The sequence below is a fragment of the Xiphophorus hellerii genome, chromosome 7 (genome assembly GCF_003331165.1).
Source record: "Xiphophorus hellerii strain 12219 chromosome 7, Xiphophorus_hellerii-4.1, whole genome shotgun sequence".
Classification (NCBI taxonomy): Eukaryota; Metazoa; Chordata; class Actinopteri; order Cyprinodontiformes; family Poeciliidae; genus Xiphophorus; species Xiphophorus hellerii.
In genome coordinates, this window is record NC_045678.1 from 232,157 (window position 1) to 239,913 (window position 7,757).

At 37.3% G+C, this 7,757-nt stretch overlaps 1 long non-coding RNA gene across 1 annotated transcript; it reads left to right on the top strand.

Moving 5' to 3' along the window:
* The first annotated feature begins 5,097 nt into the window (after positions 1 to 5,097).
* On the top strand, positions 5,098 to 7,470 carry LOC116723280 (uncharacterized). Its single transcript, XR_004339952.1, has 3 exons — positions 5,098 to 5,112; positions 5,683 to 5,687; positions 6,307 to 7,470. It is a non-coding gene; the product is annotated as an uncharacterized LOC116723280 (long non-coding RNA).
* The last annotated feature ends 287 nt before the right edge of the window (positions 7,471 to 7,757 follow it).

Sequence of the window (7,757 nt, forward strand, 5' to 3'; positions counted from 1 at the left end):
TTTGACATGGTAAAAGTTACTGTTTTTTTTACTATGTTTGTTTTTTATATTGGCATGAATAAGATGGGCTGATAACTCACTATAAACACCCACTGAGAAAGAATAATAGCAAGAATTTTATTTGAACTGAATCCCAGGTTCACTGAATCATTATTGAATCATGATGTAAGAAAAAGACTAAAGGTACTAAAACAAAAAAATATATTTACATCACTACTGCTACCAATTCCAGAACAGCCTCCACATGCTGCTGGTGAGCAAATAGGCTCACCAGCAGAGGCTTAATGTAAATCTCAAGAAAAATGATAATTTAAACTTAATATTTACATTTTTAAAATCTTGATTAATTTGTTTTTACTGAGTGGGTGTTGTGGTTGCTCAGGGGTAATTACCTAATTTCCTGTCTAACAACCACTCTCAAAAAAGGCCACTAGACTAGAGCAAAAAGAAAAAAAACTTTTAAAAAGTACTATCATCTTTCGGAGCAGTAGTTTTGTTCACCTGTATCCACAACTCCACATCCACCAGGCTTTAAGAGTCACCAAAACATCAGAGTTACTCACTTCTGTACTTCTCTTAACATTTACTTAACTACTCTGGTTGCAGAAGGGAAGGAGGAATAGAGTCAGGAGGGCAGCTGGTCAACTACACCCTGCTATATGATTGGCTTTAAATCCTAAGCATTTCACTGAATTACCCAAACGTAACAACATATTAATCGACAAGATTATGCTGCTTTCCAGACAACTCAAATCTAGAGATATTCAGTTCACTTTCACTTTCTTTTGGTAAATTATCACACAGTAACCAACAACAAAATACTACACAGTAAAAACTGCTGGGTTAAAAACAACCCAATTTGTAACCCAGTGCTGGGCCAAATATGGGTCGACCCAAAGCTGGGTTATGGGTTGGGTTGATGATTTGACCCAACACATTGGGTTATGGCAGCTAACCAAAGTTTGAGTTAAATTGACCAAAAACTGGATTAAAACTCATAACCCAACACAAGGGTTATTATACCACTGTATTTGGTTAAAAAAAGACTTATTTATTTTAAATTTCACCATATAGAAATAGGATTAAAAACAATCTTAATTTAAAGCTTCTTTTATTTCCATGTGATAAATATATAGAGCCATCAGAATTCATTTACAAAAGTTACAAAACATATAAGTTACGTTTTTTGAAAAGTGTATCCTTAAATCACTTCAAGTCATTATTTGGCTACAACTCCAGAAGTATCTGTTACTACACATTAGAAAACATTTCTTGTAAAAAGTCTGTTTTAGAGAAAATATCAGGAAAAATTTCAGCCATTAAACAAGGAGATTTTTTATCAACACTTAAGCCTTTTTGCCTTTCCCCCAGCATGAGGACATACGGCTTCTATGTTGTCACATTCTGCAGAATGCCAGCAGGTTTGTCCCAACCTGATGGAGAAAGAAGAGACAAAAACAGGCCATTAGTGAATTTAAAGGTAAAGCACTGCATTCTCAAAAACAAATTTTTGACCGATTCCAGTTTAACACAAAACCTCACTATTAAATGTGATGCACTTATTTAAACAGCGGACACTTTGAGCATGATTCAGAAGTCCAGTCGGAGAAGTCCAAACACGTTTGTAATTATGTTAATAAACCAAACACATAATTCATGTTTACACAACTAATTTATCACCTAAAAACACTGCAAAAGTTATTTTATTTTTCAAAAAGCATAATGTACCCACTTTATTAATAACTCTGCTCAGGGCTGACCCAAGCCTCCATGGGGCCCTAAGCAAAATTAGGTTTTGGGGCCCTCTAGTTCTGCTAACAATGTGGACTGGCTGCAATCAGCAGTCTGATTATTAGATCATTCACACACCTGCTATAAACTTACTGCATCTCTGACAGATGTTTGCGCATGTGTGTGTGTGTATATATACAGTATATATATATATATATATATATATATATATATATATATATATATATATATATATATACAGGATACATTTTACATTTATTGGCCAATTTATTGCCGCCAATTTTCTTAACTTTGGGGGATTGGTGATCGGCTTATACTTACATGATCAGTAAAGGGGTTACTAGCCCTAACCCTATTGCTGATCTTATCTTCATCAGCAAAGGTTTATAAATCAGCCTCTGTCCTCTTCTGCTCTGCATTGAGAGGTTTGACTGACAGACCGGTTCCTCCAGGTCAGGTCTGCACCTTTGTAGTTAACAACATTCACCCCACTGTTGCCAACTCACCGACTTTCTTGCTATATTTAGCGACATTTTAGACAAAAAAAAATTCATATCAGCCAAAATCAAAATCGGCAGGTCAGACTTTTTAAAGATCAGTAACCAGGGATCGGCCAGAAAACTGCAGTCGGTGCAGCCCAACTTAAGATGGAATACATATGCACATATTCATGACATTCTTTGATTAAATTAATTACTCTTACGTGTAATTACAATAGATAAAAATTGTATTTATACCAGCTGAGTCATTCTTTCTTGAGAATGTGGATCAGTACTGGGTTGATTCTGTCTTCAAACTATTTTAATTGCAGAAGTTTCACATAACTCATGAGTTGATGTAAAAATAAAGTTTGTTTTAGATGCATAAATTATCATTTTTATTATTATAAATATATATTTATTATAATTATAATATGCTAATTTTCAATTAGCACTTCCACAAATCTTCCTGATAAACATTACATTACCAACACACATTAAAACATACTTTTATCTTGACTTTTTCTCCAGTCTTCCTCTTTCTTTTCTCTCTCCCTGAAGGATAAATCATTTTTTGTGACATTGTTTTGATAACTTATCTTCTGCCGATGCTTTGGAGGTTTGGATGCGCTCTGCACAGCAGCTCATATTACCGTTCAGTGCGGTACCTACAGCGGCCTCCAGGGGGCCCCAAGAGCAATTTATTTATTTTTCTTTTTGTCCATATATATTTAGATTTCTACATACATTATCAAATATATATTATTGTTAAAAAAATCACAACTTTATCATGAATTTATGTGTTTTTGTTCATATAATCACACAGAAATCATTACTAAAAAAAAAGAAATCAGCCCTAAGCGGGCACTCAGTTTGCTATGCCTTGGGCTGGCCCTGAATACACATAAAATTCCTTATTGATTGCCAGAAGAGTAACTGAGCCCTTTGATTTATGAGAGTTCATCAGAGTTTTAGCATGAAGTGCTTTATTGTTCCAACCTGAAGGTAAAAGTCAGATAAAAGTCAAAGTGGTCAGGAAATGGAAGGAGGGCCTGTTATGTCTGTCAGATGCTTTGAAGTTGCTCAAAGGATTTCATGACCACACATGTCAAGGCAATATGTCTGCAGTCATTTCGTCCAGTGATGGTTCTTTTCCTGAGGTCAGGGAAGATGAAGGAGCAGAGAGAACCTCACAGGTCATTAGACTGGGTGTAGATCAGATTGAAGATCTGGGCTAGGCAGTCAGCTCAGCTCAGCTCAGCTCAGCCAGGAGGGCACACCATCAGGCCTTGGAGCTTTTCTGATTTTCTGACTTTAGCTGTTTCCACTGACCATAAAATGGCACAAATTAAAATTATAAAAATAAATTTGCTTAATGGAATCTTGCCAATTAAAAAAAAAAAATCATGTTTTTGATAAAAAAGTTTTTTTCCTAATAGAGTGGTTTTTCAGTCATATCAAAATTGATGTATTTTGCAAACGTGCAGTGGAAACACTTTTTTCGCATCACACTAGTCACATGATCACTAACTGGATGTTACTAATGGGCTGAAGAAGAAGACAGGAAATATACTTGGATAAATATATTATCCAATATGCTTATTGAATATTATCCAATAATATACTTGGATGTAAGCCAGTTGTACATTCTTTTCAGACAATGTGCAAGTGGCTTTTATCTTACAGAAAAAGCACCAAGCCGCCAAATGTACAAAAGTAAACTGACCAATAACATTTAGGCTTTGTGCGGACCTCCAGGACTCACACAGACTCGCTAGCACAAGATGATTTGACACAATAGATCTTTTTTTTTTCTCCTAAATGTTGTTAATAAAAAGAGGGTTAGATAAAAAAAAATCAAAAATTATTCTTTTCTGTTTTACTTAAAGGAATATCTCAAGTACTCACAATGCGTACAGCTGCAAGCGCCCTGTGCTCAGCTACTTATTACAAGTCCAAAATAGACACAATACAGCTACAGGATAGTTAGAAATGACAAAAATCACGACTGGTCAAATATTTGGAACATTAAAAAAACAAAAACAAAGATAAAATAGATGTCAAATATCCTCCAGCAATACCAGTTTAGAGCAGCAGGACAACCTAATGGTTCCAGCGCATCATCACGTTACAGCGCAGCAGCAGCAGCAACATCTGGATGCTGTGGGTCTGAAACCAAAAGGCAGCGCAGATTATATTTACTGCATGTTCCACAAATTGTGCAGGAAAGAGATGTCTGAGTGGGCCAGATAACTAGCCAGACTGCTGACAATATTTTTGCATTAAAAACAAAATGAGAAACACCATGGATGAACTTTAATGTGTTTGTTATTTAGCAGACAAAAATGAATTTCAACAGCCAACAGAGACCTGAGAACCATCAGCAGCCATCGATATTTATGGCTACTGATGGCTGATTGGCTTTTGGAAGAGCAAAGAGGAAAAAAACAAAACAAAACAAAACAAAAAATAGATTCAAGCAATTATTTTTCGACCTGAGCCAAAATGATCTGCTCTGGGCAAAGTGTGGGTGAGCATTTGGTCCGGACCGTAAACGGAAATGGGCCCGATGTTCTTTTTTTTTTTTTCCACCCCAACGCCATTAGAAAGAAAACATCGTCACAGTTCTATAAATGGTGACAAATACAGAAATCTCATTTCAGTTTTAGGCAGAATTGGTTCAGACCTGGACCGGATCAGAGTCCAAGCCTTTTTTCAGATGTCAGACCAGTTCATGATCCCAACCCGACCCGAAGCTGCCGCATGTGTGTAAACCGATAGGTTTATTTTAATTCCTAACTAGCAAAGAATCAGCCAGAGACAGAGGTTACTTTTCTGCAGAATGGCTCCCTGCCCCGACCGAACAGGTGTTATGCCGAGAGTTGCATGCCCTGTCGCTGGAGCGCGCATCTGTCATGTTGAAATTAATTTGTCGAACCCACATGCGCAGAACACACTCTGGAGATGGGTAAAGGTTATGGTGATTTATTAAATACAGTGCTAACAGGTATGTACAAGGTGGTCCGGAGCTGGTGCTCGTCTGAGTGGTTCTGGATCTCTGGGTGGAGATAAGACAGGTAAGAGGGGTTCAGAGATCGTGGGAATTGCAGTCCAGCCAGAGACCTACTTGCCGGTGAGCCCGTCTGAGCACGGAGAGGTGAACCGCTAGGATCCGGAGCTGCAGGCTGGAACGAGGGCGTGTGTTTCTCTAGAGGGCGGACAGGTGAGTGGAGGGAGATCTCAGACAGGTGCCGGAAAGGATCCGCTTGACCAGGGATCTGCCGCCGACAGAACTGAGGGCTGGTCTCAGGGACGTGGCCACCAACGGGTAGACTCCGCGGGGTCTCAAGGATCTTAGGTAATCTGATCAGGTTCGTAGAAGTTTGAAGAAACTCAGGGCTTCACGGAACGACAACCTAGGAAAGGCAGCACAAAAGGAGGTTACTCGGAGAACAGGTGGTCGGAGGTGAGCTACAATGATATTACCATCACAGGCTAACACTCTGGCACTGGAGTGTCGGCGGCTCCGTCCTGATAAACCCCTCCAAACAATGGTAAGTGGCAGCAGGTGTGCAGCTCCAGGTTCACGCCCTCCAGAAGGTCCCAGGATGCCCCCTGGTGGAGAAACTAGAGACCCCCCAACCAGCCTTCCCCAGATCCTAACAGCATCGCTCTAAACTCTCGCATATTGATGAGAAAACGGACTGAAATATGACTGAATAGGAAACTTTTAAAGATATTCGTAACATTATCACGTTTCTTAACCATGTAAGCCATAAAACGGTGGGTTTTATTTAGCAGATTAATAAATACGGTTTTTACACCTTTATTGAGACATATGAGTCGAACGCTTTTCAGTCAGTGTCTGATAAATATGTTCTCCGCAGATGGTTTGAAATTCCCTTATTTTTATTTTAACACCAAAATAGATTAAAGCATTACAAAACAGAAGCCCATTATGTAGAACATTTTATATCATCCTTAACTGTCTAGTCTATTAATGTAGGGGGGATGCATTTTATTTTCTGAGCCTGCCAATATTTGTATCCCCTGTCTGTTGATATGAAACTTATAGCAGTAGCTCAGAGAACAAGTGTCATTACGTGGAAAAGGTAAAATCCCTCTTAACGCTTCATTTCTTCAAGTTAGCAGGGGGATGCATTTTTTGGCATAGCAAATTATTAGCTTGCCAATGTATGCAGGCCTTATATATTTTCCCCAAATATTATCCAATTGATATAAAACTTATTCCAGCAGTTCATAGATCAAGTGTGATTATGTAGAAAAGGTCATTTCACTCTTAACTCTTTATTTCTCCATGTTAGCAGGGGGATGCATTTACGGCATCCCCCTGCTATAATTAGCCTGCCGATATCTGCATGCCCTCTCTATTTTCCTCAAATATTATCCTATTGATGTAAAACTTATGCCAGTAGTTCATAGAACTACTCTGATTATGTAAAAAAGTTAAAATCCCTCTTAACTCTATTTCTCCATGTTAGCAGGGGATGCATTTTTGGCAATATAGATTTTATTCCTGCCAATATCTGCATGCCCTCTCTGTTTTCCTCAAATATTATCTGATTGATATGAAACTTATTCCAGCAGTTCATAGAACAAGTGTGATTATGTAGAAAAAGTAATTTCACTCTTGACTCTTTATTTCTCCATGTTAGCAGGGGATGCATTTTACGGCAAAGCCTATTATTAGCCTGCCGATATCAGCATGCCCTCTCTATTTTCTTCAAATATTATCCTATTGATATAAAACTTATACCAGCAGTTAAGGGAACAAATGTGATTATATAGAAATGTTATTTCTTTATTATCACTACTGCAAGGATACTGAAAGAAATAAATCTGACAATGCAACCTTGCTAAATGTAAAGCATGCGCAAACAATTTTTATTTTGGTTTAACATAAAAATTAAATCACTTTTTTAATTTCAACAAAAGAATATTCATAACAATAGGACAGTTTTCCTTAATTCACTTGGAGAGTCCCAAAAATATGTGACAAAGTGCTTGGAAGCAACAAGGTGAGAAAAACAAGAACAATTATTGTTTATTATAATAGAAAATGGCATAATTGGATAACTAGAATGTTAATTTAACATTTTATCCTCTCAACAAGGGCATGAAAGTGTCAAGGTGGAAATGTGAAACAGTACAACATGCCATCCAGCAAGATGTGATTTCATGTGGTGTGTTTGCTCTTAAAGTAAGTGTTGTTTAAATACACTGCTCAAAAAAATAAAGGGAACACTCAAATAACACATCCTAGATCTGAATGAAAGAAATATTCTCATTGAATACTTTGTTCTGTACAAAGTTCCATTTGCACAACAGCAGGTGAAATTGATTGTCAATCAGTGTTGCTTCCTAAGTGGACAGTTTGATTTCACAGAAGTTTGATTTACTTGGAGTTATATTGTGTTGTTTAAGTGTTCCCTTTAGTTTTTTGAGCAGTATATGTGTATATATATATATACTTTAATACTTTAATATATATTAATATATATATAC